Source organism: Herpailurus yagouaroundi, unplaced genomic scaffold (genome assembly GCF_014898765.1).
Source record: "Herpailurus yagouaroundi ecotype Mexico unplaced genomic scaffold, PumYag 140, whole genome shotgun sequence".
Lineage (NCBI taxonomy): Eukaryota > Metazoa > Chordata > Mammalia > Carnivora > Felidae > Herpailurus > Herpailurus yagouaroundi.
The window spans coordinates 17226998-17242328 of record NW_024412395.1 but is presented as its reverse complement, the minus strand read 5'-3'; the positions used below and the strand labels follow the sequence as shown (position 1 = coordinate 17242328).

The window sequence follows — 15331 nt, the reverse complement described above, 5'->3', positions numbered from 1 at the left end:
TCATTTAGGCCTATCCTCTCAATGAACTCCCAAAATCATTCCCTCTTCTGAACATGTAAATTTTCCCTGTGTCTACAATATGTAAATAGCTCTTGTCAATCAATAAAAAGATGAAATCACTCCAAGGAAGGCTATCTTTACTACCAACTACTAAATTAATTGTAAAAATTAAATTGATTAAGGGGCCCTTCAGTAGCTCAATTGGTTAAGCGTCTGACTATTGGTTTCAGCTCAAGTCATGATCTCACAGTTTGTGAGTTCAAGCCCCCCATCAGGCTCTGTACTCACGATGTGAAGCCTGCTTGGGATTCTCTATCGTTCTCTCTCTGCCCCTCCCCTGCTCACTCTGTCTCTCTCTCAAAAATAAATAAATTAATTTTAAAAGTTTTTGAATAAAATTAAACTGATTAATGTAAATTGGTGGAAGAGCTATATGCTTATCTTTCCAGATCTTCCCAAAAATTCTAGGAAATAAGAACTGGATTAACCCAGCAGCAGTGTAGGAAATTAACATCTTGTAAGAATGCAGTAAATGTTTGTGTACACTTGGCATTCTCTTCTGTAGTCCACCAGCAATGCTCTGGCATACACCTACCCAGTAGAATATTACAAGACATTTTTTAATTGGTATAAATATCTCTGATTACTGAGACTCAGACATAGACCAAAAGCAAGAATCATAAATAAATCAAGTTAGTCTGTCACAAGAGACTTCTGAATTCCTCAGTGCCTAGACACTCATCTCTGAGCAGTAATTTGTTTTCAGTACAACTTTAAGCAGAAGTCCCTTACTTAAACAAGATTCATTAATGTACCTTGCCCTTTGGCCTGATAAAAATGAGTTCAATGAGTTTGTTATTTCCTTTGAGTGTTGACTCAAAAACCATCTTAAAGCTTATAACTTCACATGAGAAACTTGTTAACAGTCCCCCTGGATAGCCACAGACTCCACACCATTTCACCTTTGTCTATTTCACAATCATATTCTCTCATGTGTGACGTCTGGGACCCACATACAACTAGGTTCTGCTTACTTCCCAGTGACATCTGAAAGGGAATGTGCTCATTTCTATCAGAGCCAGAACGGGACTCAGTGATTGCCATTTGGGAGTTGGTGCAATTTACTGTATCTTTCAGGGCTGTGACATTGGGTCATAAAACTTCCAATTGCTGACGTATTTTGCTCTAAGATATGGCCATTCCTCATGCTGTTCTATGGCCCGATTCATAAATAAATAATGCCAAATCACTGAATACAATGAAACTTAGGACATTCTATTTAGTAGCCCATTTCCAAACCATGTAAACATTGACTTGATACTTATGTGGCAACATTTCCAAGGCTATGAAAAATTATCACAGTGCAGAATCGGAGAATCCACATCACCTGTGTCTAATACCGCCGATTTATTCCTCTACCCAGCAAGCATAAAAATTTGCAGCCAAACAGTCCAAAATGATGATTCAGCAAATAAGATACCAATGCAGCTCTTGTAATGGGGCTTCAGCAAAGGCCACCCAGATTATAAAATGTGTCATGTTTTTAAGAACCTCCAGCCACAACTAAATGCATCCTTTAAACTGTCTGGCTTGTGTTATTTTAAATGAAGCCCTCCACATTACTTTAATGTGGGGGTAACCTGAAAACATAATAGCAAGGAATAAGCACCCCAAACCATCATAACCACAACTCAACACCCCACACACAAACGCATGTGTATGTGCATGCGTGCATACTCACACAGAGTAGTTTGGGATTATTTTTATGAAACTCTATTTTTATGAAAAAGAGATCAAATTCTTCTGAACTACTATCTGTTCATTGACAACAGCATGAAGATCAAAGGTCATAACTGGTCCACCTCAGGAAGCAGACAAATAAGCAAATGGACCGTTGGTTAACCGATTTCCCGATCAAGATGAACCAACAAAATGGGTTATTGCCAAATAGATTAACTACGTGAAGTGAAACAACCAAGTAACCCATTGGTTAACTAAGTACCCATGATGAACCAACCAAGAGGGCCATTAGTTAACAGAAGAACCGACCATAAGAAGCCAACCAAATGGATCAATCTTTAACAGAGACACCAACCAAGTGAAATCTGATGATGCCAAACATCCCAGAGAGATGAAAGAAAACTTCTAACTAGTCAACAAACAGAAAAGCTCTTAATGAACCCAAACACACCCCATGAAATCTGGACACGTGACCACTGCCTGGGTCACCAAGTGGGGCTGGAAACGGACTGCACTGCTATACTTACGAAGATCATTTATGGGAGTTCTGGTATCCATGTTTTCATAAGGCTGGACATGAACCACAACGTTGAGGTCCCTCTCCATGGGGTCAGTGTTGCAGTGGCCCCTGTGGCCTCATGACATCTGCAAGAGCCCTGAAAGGAGAAAGAATTTAAATCTGTTCATTCCAAACACAATGACTGGTACCTGTTGTGTTCTGAGCACTGTGCTTATGAGGACAAGGCCCCTTACTCCACGGAGTTGCATGCTCGTTAGAGGTGGGAGGGAGAAAAAGACAGCAGGAAGTTACCAAAGATCACTGCAATTACAGATTACATAAGGACTTCATGCAAAACAGTCCACACGTTCCTCACAATAGATGTGTAATTAGCAGTATCACCCACCCTGCAGAGCTGTGGAGAAGATTTAATGACAAATATACGTAATGCGTCTGCACCCCATAAACTCAGTCCCCCCTCATAGCTAAAGCCTGATACCACACTCCATGTACAGCAATGGCCCACCATTAACCACAAATAACATTCATGGAGTGCTTACCATAAGCGGGGCACCATGCCGATCACATTACAAGCCTTAATTCAACTAAGTAGTTTACAAACACTTTATGAGGTTTATTACTTCTTCTTTGCAGATGAGCAGACCAAGGCTCAGAGAGGTGAATTAACCTGCTCAAAGTCACACAGCCAGTTGTACAGGGCTTTGAACAAGAGTCTGTTTTCACAGCTCTGTACACTGAGTGCATTGGGTTTCCTGTAGTTAGGGAGGATTTGGCATGATCCATCACACCCCCCCCCCAGGTTGGTGCCCCTCTTAATCAGTAGCTGGGATGGAGGGCAAGGTTACAACCTGAGTCACCAACTGTGTTTTATCATCATGTTTCACCTCCTTGACATTCATCCAAGGGTCAATATTCTTTTTACTATTATTTGACAAAAAAATAAGTTGAGAGGTGTTAAGTGACTGTATTAGTTTCTCCCAGCTGCTGTAACAAAGTACCCCAAACTAAGTGGCTTCAAACCATGGAAATGCACTGTCTCACAGTTCCGGAGGCCAGAAGTCCAAACCAAGATGTTAGGGGACTCCTCCCTTCCCTCTTCCTGGCTTCTGGTGGATTTCTGGTGGAAATCTCTGGCATTTGCTAGCTCACAGCTGCCTCACCCCAGGCTCTTCCTCCATCTTCACCTGATGTGTCTCCTGGAGGCTCTGTCTTCCCATGAAGACCTGCTTTTAAGGACACGAGTCATACTGGGTTAGGGGTGCACCCTCCTCCAGGATAACCTCATCTCAAGTCATTACATCTGCAAAATACTATTTCTAAACAACGTCACATTCTGAGGACCACTTTCTGAGGATCACTAAAAAAGACCAGGACTTTTAAAAAATTTTTGTTATGGGGCGGGGGTACACAATTCACCCAGAACAGTGACCTTCACAATTAGATGTAACCTTAGTAAAGCAGCTCAGTGTTTGCACAGACAGCAGAACACAGGTAAGTGTCAAGCATATATCACATCTAAGGTCAGACCTCACCACCCCATTTCTTTCCCTTCACCTATGCTCCACCATGTCTTTACCGAGACAGGATTATCCTTGAACGATATATACTATTGTAGGTATAATTGCATAGTGTGTATCTTTGACACGAGTAGTGTTTTGACCACAAACCTCATTCTGTTTCTTCCTCTTTGCACGACATGAGAGCTAGCCAAAGTTCTAAGTGTGAATCTCCTTTACCCAGTGGTTTCATGGTGAAGTGGAAGAATATCAGCCCTGCTTATCCAGTTCCCCAATTATGGACACCTAGATGGTCACCGCCTCCCTGCCTCTGAACACAACACAGCAATAGGCGTCCTCATCCATGCTTCCTCTTGGACCAGGGAGAGCTTCTCAGGGTACACACTCACAAGTGATACTGCCATGGTTTAGGATACATCCAGATGCTCTTAACAAACCAGAACCCTCTGAGTCCGCATCAAGGGAGACAGAGAAGGAAGGGGAGCTGTCTGAGTGAGGCCACCCTGCCTGCTGCAATTTACCCCCCCAATAGCACCAATTCTCAAATAATGTCTCCCAACCCACGGCAATAGCATCACCTGGGAGCACGTTAAAAAGCAAATTTTCACATCCACCCAGACCTACTGATTCAGAAACTCCAGAGTTAGCTACCTGTGCTTTCAAGTGCACGTTCAAGTCTGAGCCTGTGCTAGGCTCACAGAAGCCCCAAGCTTGGCGACTGAGTGGTTGCTCAGGGGGCAATGAGACAATGGCCCAAAAACCACAGCTGGTGAAAAGTGTCAGATGTGAAATACAGATAACACAGCAAGAGTCCCGCAAGGATTAGAGGAGTGTGCCAAGACACAAGAGAATAACAACAGTTCCCAATCATTCATTCATTCACTCAACAAACATTCATTGCCTACTATGTGCCAGGCACTAGTCAAAGCTCTGGGAACACAGCCAGTGTGCAAGATGCACAAGATCACTGTCTTCCTGGAGCTTGTATTCTAGGGGACAGGATAAAAAAATATATGCATATTAAATAAATTTGAAAAACTGTAACATGATCAAGCGACACCGGCACATAGCAGCCTTATTTGCAACAGCCCAAAAGTGGAAACAACCCAAATCAGCTAATAAATGGACACACAGAATGTGTAATATGCAGTGGAGTATGATTTGGCCATGAGAAGGAAGGAAGCATTGATACCTGCTACAACATGGATGGAACCTGGAAACTTGAGGCTCCTGCAAAGGACCCAAAAAGCCACGGGGCATGTGATTCTATTTCCATCAAGTGTTCAGAATAGGCTAATTCACAGAGATACAAAGTAGACCAGTGGTGGCCAGGGGCTGGAGACAGGGAGGACTGGGGAGTGGCTCTGGAATGTATACAGACTTTCAACCATGAAAATGTTCTGGAATCAGATAGTAGTGATAGTTGCTCAACTTTGTGAATATGCCAAAAATCAATGAATTGTACACTTTTCTAAAATTCTAAATAAACTGAGACACACACACACACACACACACACACACACACACACACAAGGTGATCAGGAAAAGCTTTCCTGAGGAATTGACATTTGAGCTGAGCCCTGAACGGTAAGAAGGAGTAAGTCATGTAAAGATGATGGAAAGAACCTTCCTGGCAGAGGGAACAGCAAGTACAAAGGCCCTGGGGCAGAAAAGAGTTCAGATATTTGAGGTATAAGCCAAAAGGCCAATGAAGCTGGAGGATAGCCAATAAGGAAGGGAGCATTTAAGGTGAGGAAAACCTACCCATTTTATGGAGCTAAAAAACTGTTCAAGTTCACCTGGCACATCAATGCAGGGACTGACATACAAAACTGAGTGTCTCTGAAATCAGAGTTCAGCCTCCTTCCTCACTCTGTGCTGTAAGCAGAGTCTGAAACTCAAGGAGGCTGCAGGAAAGGGAATGTTTGAGGTAAAGCAGGCCCTCCAAACCTGATTTGCCTTTTTCACTTCTAAACAGGTTCTTCATCATGAGTTTCAGGGGGTCCCTGGACCCCTCAGGAGTTGAGTGGAAATTTTGTTTGTGCATTTTTCTCAAGCAAGAAGCCATAGCTTCACCAGTTTCTCTAAGGAGTCCCCCCCCCCCATAATTCCATGTTATTCAGGCTTTCAAGAGGTTCGCATAGTAAGTTATCAGGACAGCTACCATGAACTTGGTCAGCTCTACTATCTGCAGATCCCTTGGGCTTCTCCAGAGTGCTGAAATTCCTGAAAAGCCAAGGATGCTTTTCCCCAAGGCAGCCCTTCCCAGGGCATGCAATGGAGATGAGAGTTCTTAAGAGGCCTCCATATCCTGGAAAAGCAGTCTTCAAAGTAGAGTCCACTCACTCTACAGACCACATAAAATGATTCGGCATAGGGACAGGAAATCCGAGAACTCCTGCGTATGGTCTTTAGTCGTCAAAGTGGGGAATCAATGCAATATATGTATGAATGCTGGCACCCTCACTTGATATGCCTGCGTCAGACAGTGACAATCGGGAAGCTCAGACCAAGAACGATGACTGGCAGTGGCACCATCGGTGGGGTATGTTGCCCATATTACAGCTATGTGCCCCCCTAAAGGAGATATGCAGATTCATTATCTAGGGTTAGTGAGGCTAACCATCACTAAGCAGGCACATGGCTTAAACCACTACCCCCACCCCCTGCCATAACAAAACTACAGACTCAAGAAAATACTGATAGAGGAAGCACAAGAAAACAATTGCGTTGACTCTCCCCATCTCTTGAACAGCTAGCTTGTCACAAGGTTAAAAACAATGATGTTCTATTCAGATCAAAGCAAAGTCAGCCAAGAATAATCAAAACTCTGATGAAAAATATTCAAAATATGGACTGTTTATTAATGCTAAGTTTCATCCTCAACATACATCATGCTTTGACATTAGCTAATGATTGTACGATGTCATCGTGCTTACCAACAAATTTTACAATAATATTTACTGCACCTTCAGCTCAGTTTAAAATTTGTTGTTATGTATGCTTTATAATGTACCTAATAACTGTTCACTGGTACATGCACATACTTACTAGTATAACAGATGTGTATGGATTGGGGTACATACTAAAAAACATGTGAAAATACGTGTCCAAAAAGCTTCATAAATAACACAGTGGAAATCAGCAACTATGTGCTATAAACCAAACAAACTCCCAAGGATTTGCCATCTTTTTGTAGCACATGGTTTGAGTGCTTCTCAAACGATATGCATTCATGCTACCTAGGGGCCTTGATAAAATGCAGATTCTATTTCAGTAAGTCTGAGGCATGGCATAACATTCTTCTGCTCAAGCTCCCAGGTCATGAAAATGAGGCTGCTCCAAAGGACACACCCTGAATACTAAGTTCCTAAAAGAACTATAATGGTAACTTTTAAGTGTCCACTTCACTGGGCCACAGGGTGCCCAAATATTTGGTCAAAGGTCATTCTGGATGCATCTGAGAATGTGTGTTTGGATGAAATGAACATTGACATTCAACAGACTGAGTAGATTGCCCTCCATCATTCAGGTGGGCCTCGTCTAATCAGTTGAAAGCATGCACAGACCAAAAGGCCGACCCTCTCCTGAGTAAAGGGGAATTTTCCTGTCTGACAGCCTTCAACTGTATATATGTATATATAAATATAGTCCTCTTTCTCTGGGGAACCCTAACTAATACAGGTACCTTACTAAAGAAACTATACTTTTCCTTGATATCCCTTGTCCTAATTCAGAACAATTAGGTTTAGACATTGCCATTTGTGTGGTCAAGGATGATGGAATACTGGCAGTTTCATAAGGTTCAATTTAGTGTCAATTTCCTTCTATACGTACTTGTGTGTTACTTGTCTTGGGCCATTTGACTGTTAGTTCTTTGAGCGCAGGAATTGTGTCTGCACTGTCACTATTCTCTTCTAGCTCTCAAAACAGTGCTAGGTATGCCATAGGTGCTCCATAAATACTTATTAAATGAATAGGTGAATGGGTGAATGAATGAATGAATGAATGAACGAATGAATAAAAGAGGAGGTACTTTCTTTTGTAAACTGGGATGTCAGAAACCAGAATTCCTCTGTGCCAGATACTGTTCCAGGCACTGAGGATACAACAGAACACATTTGTGGAGTGTCCCTGCACTCCTCACTGTGGACAGTAATGCAAACAGAGAGATAATCAAGTAGCAAACCAGGAAATTAATAAGTTAATTTTAGACTATCATGTGAAATGAAGCAAGGAACACCAAGCAATGGGCTGGAGGGGGTGGGTGGGGGGCAGTGGTAACTGAGCCTGGGTCATCCGTCAGGGATGACTTCTCGGAGAAGGCGACATTGGAGCGGAGACCTCAATGGCGAGGGAGCCAGCATGTAAGGTCTGATGGAGGAGAATTCAAGCCAAGCCAACACAACAGCTCCAAGGTAGCAATGAGCTTGATATATTTGAGGAACAAAAAGAGAACACGGTGTTCCTTCATTTTCCAATTACGGCGAGCAAATAAAAGACCCCAACATTCCCAAACAGAGCTCAGAACCTCCTCATCTTGCTTCCAAGGTTCCAGGAGTCCCGAGGTCTAAACTGTGTTCTGACATTTAAACACTTGAATAGGATTCTGGAGCATTTCCTGTTGTACCAGAAGCATCTTTTAGTCTTTCAAGAACGCAAGGGTTGTGGGAACGAGTTAACTTTCTGGAGCGGTGGTTACACAGGTACAGGCAAAGCTCCTCAAACCACACTTAAACTTAAAATGTGTGCCTTTTAATGTATAAAGTATACCCCACTGAAGGTGACTGCTAAAATGCAAGGACTCCATTGCCCAAAGAGAAGTAACCTGCCATGAAAAAGAATGTAAAGAGACTACTCCATGGGCAAGGAGATGTGCCTGCAAGGGTTTCTCCAAGCTGGGGAGCTGGTCAAAGCCACAGGGTAACCACAGACATGCAGGATAAAGGGGAAACAGGAGGAAGAGAGAAAAGGCAAAAGAAGGGAAGACATTTATCCCTTGATGCCACTTCTTTAAAAGGGACTCCAGCTCTTCTGAAGTGTGTTTGAAAAGCACCCAGGACACTGTGCTGTGTAATGTGCCACTTGGATTTCTGATTCTGTTTGAAGGTGGACAAAATAACGGCATGTGTTCCCTACTGGCCTCAAGTGTATGGAGCTTCAAACAGGCATTCCTGCCCCCAAGGTCATTTCTCATCAATGCCTCCTCCAAGGGTGCTGGCCCTGCCAGGGGCAGACGCAGGAAACACTCCTGGTCCTGATCTTACAGTGGCTTCTTGATCTGGCCCCCCCGGCACGTGTTGCCATTTGCAGAACTGCAAGCACTTCTAGGTGATCTGAGAGCACGGAAGTCCTGCACGTGTCCGCTCAAAGGCCGTGCAGCCTAGTGGTCAAGGACCTGTGCTCTGGCCTCAGACTGTCTGGGTTGGAAGTCTGACTCCTCCACTCCCCAGGGCCTTGTTCATCCTCATGGAAAGCAATCTGTGCCTCTTCAAAGGCACACGTCCTAACGTCTGCCTCACTGGGGCAGGGCCTGAAATTAAATGAGAATTTATACCCAAGCTCGTGGCAAAATAGCAGGCTGGACAAGAGTTCTTTAATATCACCCAGGCCAACACTTTGCAAGGCATTCAATGTGGCCATACCTGGGTCTTCTCTCCTATTCTGAACCTGTCACCCTCCGCTGCTTATGTCTGAAGGAGTTAGGAGCCTTGACCAATGTCACATAGCTAAAAAGATATAACAGAGTCAAGGCTAGGAACCGAGTTTCAGACTACAACATTTACCCCTCTGGCAGGTAAGGGGTAGAAAATTCCAATAATAAGGGTCATGGCAAAGGGGTAAAATTTGCAGAGCAGTGACCATAAAGAGGTCCTGTGCTAAGGGCCTCCTAAGCCCAGTCTCAGTGAAACCCTCACACAAGCCTAGGACATAGGGATCACCGTGGTCTCATTTGACAGACAAGAACCTAAAAGAGAGGTGAAGTCACTTTTGCAAGGCCACACAACTCTTAAGTGGCCAGGCTGGATGGAATCTCCGGCCATCTGACTTGAGGTCGGCCTGACCGCATCTCCAAGCACTGCAGGGACCAGCACTAAGTGAACTGGGAGGGGGGTGGAGACAGAGTTGAACCTGAGAGCTTCCTAAGGAGGGAAGTCACCACTGGGTGGCAACCAACAGCTTCCCTGTGAAAATGCACGTCCGGTGTTGTCAGTTCTACCAATTTCTCAAGAGAAGTCAGAAATCGGGATTTCTATGTGAAATCTCCTTGGTTCTAAGTTGGTTTTAAAACACAATATATAACAGACACTGAAGACATTTTACAGCCCAGATGCAGTGAGCCTTGACTGGATCTGAGTTTGGAAGTCCAAGCTCCAGAGGACATTTCTGGCATGACCAGGATAATGTTACCATGATTGGCTATTTGATGGTATTACAGAGTTTCTGTCCTTCTTCTTGAGTGTGATCCTGGGATTGTGTAATGTGGGAGAATGTCCTTGTTCTTAGGCGATCCACACTGAAGGATTTAGGGATGAAGTGCCATGTCTGTGATTTCTTTTCAAATGTTTCCACCAAGAAACAGAGGAAAAAGAAACGGAGGGAGAAAGGGAGAGAGAAAATGAAGATATAGAGTGTGTTAAAGCAGATATGACAAAATACTGGTAATTGTGTGGTCTAGATTTGTAACTCGCAACTGGGGGTGATTCTACCCCCGGATGACATGTGGCTATGACTGAGGACCTTTTTTTTTTAACTGTCACAGTTGGGTTGTAAGGGAGCTGCCACTGGTGCCTAGTGGGGGGAGTCGAAGCAGGCTGCCAGACACCCTACAACGCACAGAACAGCCCCCCACAGCCGAGAATGAGCCGGCCCCAATGGCAGTCGTACCGGGAGTGACAAACCCTGAAGACATTCCTGTCCTTCTTTTAAGTTTTTTCTTTTGTATGTGTAAAATGTTTCACAGTAAGAAAAGAGAGAGAGAGAAAGAGAAACTAAAAATAAGAATACATTAATAGGGGCGTCTGGGTGGTTCAGTCGGTTGGGCATCCGACCTCCGCCTAGGTCATGATCCCACCATTCCTGGATTCGACCCCTGTGTTGGGCTCTGTGCTGATGGCTCAGAGCCTGGAGCCTGTTTTGGATTCTGTGTCTCCTTCTCTTTCTCTCTGCCCCTCTCCTGCTCATGCTCTGTCTCTCTCTCTCAAAAATAAATAAACATTAAAAAAAAATTTTAAAAAGAATACATAAATAGCAATACCTTGCAGACCAAACAAAACATGTCTGCGTGGATGGGTAACCACAGCTCACCACTGTTTGCAGTCACTTGTTCCAATACATAGTTGCTGGATGTAAGGCCGCTGTGGCTGGTGAATGAGGGTCTCTAAAGTTCTTCATAGGAAGACCCCCACAGCTCCTGGAATTAGCGACTTTCTCTTGTTTTCAGGTCCCAGTTGGCCCAGAAAGGAGCAGCCGACATGCCTAGGACTCTGGGTCTGAAAACTGACATCACGTTGGTCTCTTCTGGGATACCACAAGTGCGTGGGTCACCAGAAGCAGTTGGTGACGTGGTGGTGCTTTCCGATGAAATGAGAATGAACCCTTCATCTCAGTGACCCACACAGCCCAAGACAAATTAAAAGGCTGTGGCCGAGATGTTAATTTCACCCCGAAGCTCTCAGGTGGCTGGGTATATGCCACCCAGGTACCCCCTGACCTGTGGCTGGGACTTGAAATGATTAACTGCATACACAGTGCAACATGCATTTGGACGGTCCTTGGGGCAGCCCCCAGCACCACAAATACACAAGCAGAAATACGTGCAGAAAACACACAACCAAATGCAAATAAGAGAGTGGCACTGGATTAATGCATCCATCTCCAAGACTGTAAAATAGTCCCAAACTCAAGAACAGTCTTCCTTAAATGTGTAGGCCACTTTTGAGGAGCAATTCGGGGAGGCTGTTACATGCGGATTTCTGGGGCTCATCCCAGACCTTTACTGACCTGGAATCTTTCCCTTTCCGGACAGAACACAGGAATGTGTGTTCTAGGAAGCCCCCCACCCGCACCCATTGCTCACCCAAACTGGAAACACGGTTGAAATCAGGGGGCTGGGGACTGCAGTTTTATAACTAACTGTGTGACATTGCAGAAGCCACCCAACCTGAGCATGATTTTCTTCTATAAGTGGCAACTGACAGCACCTGTCTCCTAAGGCAGTCATGCACACTAAAGGAGCGTTTACACACTCACGCATGTGAGTACACACACACACAGACACACACACCTCTAGTGCTGTGCTTCACAAATGTTCCTTCCTTTTCCGTAATAGTAACTGGCTACACACAGGAAAGCCTAGAGAGCTTTACAGAAGTATACAGACTCAGCAACCCTAGAGATTCCGATCTAAATTGCCTAGGGCGGGGCCCCTAGCAACACGTTTTTTTGTTTTGTTTTTGTTTTTTTAAACCACTCCGGGTGCTAAACGGCAGCTGGGGTCAAAAACCACACCGGGGAAACTGCCAATAAAAACCAACTATCCTTTCTCTTCAAGAGAATGTACTTCCACCACATTCTGGAATTCCCAAACTGTGTCCAGGGAGAGTCTTGTGTCCAGGCTCTGTTATCAGAGGACTGGGTGCCTCGAGATTCCACCCCCAAGCAGCCCTTTGTGGTCCCTGCAAAAGTGGCTGCAACCCCTGGGGGGATTCTTTTTCTCCAGACAGAGCTTCAAGGTGGCAGGACAGGAACATGAGTCCCTCCTGGGCCTTGAGGTCGGCGGTGGAGCGCTGTCTCAACAGGAATACCCAGATCACACAGAGCCTGAAGATCACACATCACCTTCCCCCTCTGCAGGCCAAAGGGAGCCGCCCACCCTTAGCTCAGCTCCCACCTTCCCACCTTTCCTACCCTTCTCCACCCCCCACCCAAACACCCAGGAGGGCTCCTGGAAACGCTGGTTTGCAAGAAAGGCTCAGGGGATATACTTCAGCAGAGGAATTAATAGGAATCTGCAAGGGAGCCTACCTATCCCTGGGGGACTCTCTCCCTACCAAGGCGACACCCGTCGCCTGCCGAAGTCCTGCCTTGGTACTCTTCCTTCACCTTAACACAGACCCTGGGAAGCTACAGGGACTGGTGGGGACTGCGGGGAAGTGAAACTGGCCTGTGGGGCTGGCGACAGGGCATGTTGAGGGTGCAGGAGGTGGGCGGGGCCAGCGTGTTACTCTCTCAGTTGGTCAGAGTATCCTGAATCCCCTGAAGCTAACTTTTGTGCTTCAAGACCCCAACATCCACCCATACCTCCCTGCTGACCCAAACCAAGAGGAACTTCCTCACCTCTTGCCCCAAATCCCTCCCCTCTGGGGGGGGGGGGAATCATCGGATACTCTGCGTATAAGTAGAAAATAATGACTAGTGAGGTGGTAATGTTGCTTCGCCTGTTTTGGGTGGGTCTCTTTCAGATTTTTTAGGCAGGCGCACGGAGCTCGTGCATTCACAGGAGCACACATGGGCCCCCGCCGGAGGTGTGGGGAGGGTGTGTGTCTGTGTGTAGGGAGGGTAGGGGGACACATGGCGACCCCGCTGCCCACACTCGGCCAGATCGAGCTAGCTAGCACCCAGCCATCCACCTGTTCCAAGACCGCCAGTCGCTCGCCAACCCCGCCCGCCCAGACCTCACGCCAACCCTGGCCTGCGACGCGTCTGGGGGATGCTTCCCTGTGGCTGCGTTCTCTGCCTCCAGAGTTACTGGGTCGTGCGAATCAATTCAGACACTTTTTTAAAAAGCAAAAGCAGGGGCGCCTGGGTGGCTCAGTTGGTTGAACAACCGACTTGGGCTCAGGTCATGATCTCGCGGTTTTTGAGTTCGAGACCCGCGTGGGGGCTCTGTGCTGACAGCTCAGAGCCTGGAATCTGCTTCGGATTCTGTGTCTCCCCCTTTCTATGCCCCTCCCCTGCTCATGCTCTGTCTCCGTCTCTCAATAATAAATAAACGTAAAAAAAAAAAAAAAAAGCAAAAGGCAAATCGCTCCATTAATCCCCAAATGCCTTCTCCCATCTGCTGCAACTCGCTCCCGCTGGGACTTGCATAATGAATAAAGCAAACTGGAAAGTTGAGGAATCAGGGGGGCTCCCGCCCATGGAGTCCGGGCCAACCCTGCAAGGGGCGAGGTGGAGGCCCTGACCCCCAGCAGGGAGAAGTGGCGCCAGCGGAAAGCAGGGAGGGGTCAGGAAAGACAGGAAGGCAACCAAGGTCCCAATTCCAGGGACCTGGCAGCTCAGGGAGAGAGAGGCGGCCGCTCCAGGCAAGGCTTTTGTTCTCCCCCTCCCCTCTCTCTCTCTACCTCCCTCGCCTCTTCTTCGCGAGCCTTACGAGTTGCAGGCGGCACACACTCCTTCCCTCCCTTACACAGGCCGCCGTTCCCTTTGGGCCCGCCTGCCCTGTTTACCTAGAACCTAGCAACTGGAATACGAGGGGTCGACCCTTCGCCAAAACCCAAGACTCCGGGGCCGTGGGCTTCCGGGCTGTGTGTGTGTCTCAGATCCGCTTCAATCCTAGGCGGGAGGGGGCGGCGAGAGGGTGAAGGAGGAGGGCAGAGACATACACACACGCGCTCGAGTCCACACCTGTGCGGAGCCCAGCGCCCCCTCTCCGAGCTGGGAGCCCAAGTTGGCTTCCTGAGCGACCTCCTCCAGCGGAGATACGGGGGTGGGGGAATCGCCATTGCGCAGGCAAAGGTGGAGAGGGAAGAGGAGGGAGAGCGGCGCCTGGAGAGGAGGCGGGAGGGGTTGCAGCCCACCTGGACACGTGCTCCCTTTGCCGCCGGTGCGCTTTCTCCAGCCCCCGCTTGGTTTAGATGCCGACAAGCACCATGACGTCCCACCCGCAGATGATGTAAAGGATCAGGGTGGTCTTGTCCTTCGTGGGGTGGTGTGGGGAGTCGTCCTTGCGCGCGGGGCCTTGCGGGTGTTGAGCCACAGCGGAGTGTCGTAGTTGGTGCAGGTGCTCTGGCTCAGACGCCGCTTCTTAAATGTACAGCAGAACCGGAAGTCACAAGTCTCGCAGCAGAAGATGAAGTCTCCCGAGTGAACCGCTGGTTCCACTGGCCCATGACATCGAAGTAGCCCCGGTAGAAGTCCGGCGTGGACGCTCTGGTAGGTGGCTCGTCCGAGACCCCCGGGTCCTCGCCGGCTTCTCCCGAGGTGGCCCCGGAGCAGTTGCCCTCCCCCCACCTCGGCCAGTACTACCACGCCTCCAGCTGCGCCAGCTGCGGGTGCCCCGCCCTCTCCTGCGCCAGGCACACGCGGGCGCACAGCTCGGGGAGGAAGCAGCCGAGGAGAAGCAGTGGGACGCGACGAAATCATGTCTCCCAGCCTGGGCTCGGTCGCTCGGCCGCCGCCAGAGCCGCTGCAGCCGCCTCTTGAGGTGCGGCCGAAGCTGCCGAGGCTGCTGCCGGGGGCTGCGAGCCACCGCGGGCCGGACAGGCAGGGAGCTGCGCGGGCCGCTCAGCGGTGGGCGGTCACTGCACTGGGCTCAGCCAGCTTTCGCCTC

The 15331-nt window shown here is 47.5% G+C and overlaps 1 pseudogene; it reads right to left on the bottom strand.

Moving 5' to 3' along the window:
- Window positions 1-330: 330 nt before the first annotated feature.
- Window positions 331-15140, bottom strand: LOC121030316 (protein shisa-9-like; annotated as a pseudogene).
- Between the last annotated feature and the right edge of the window lie 191 nt (window positions 15141-15331).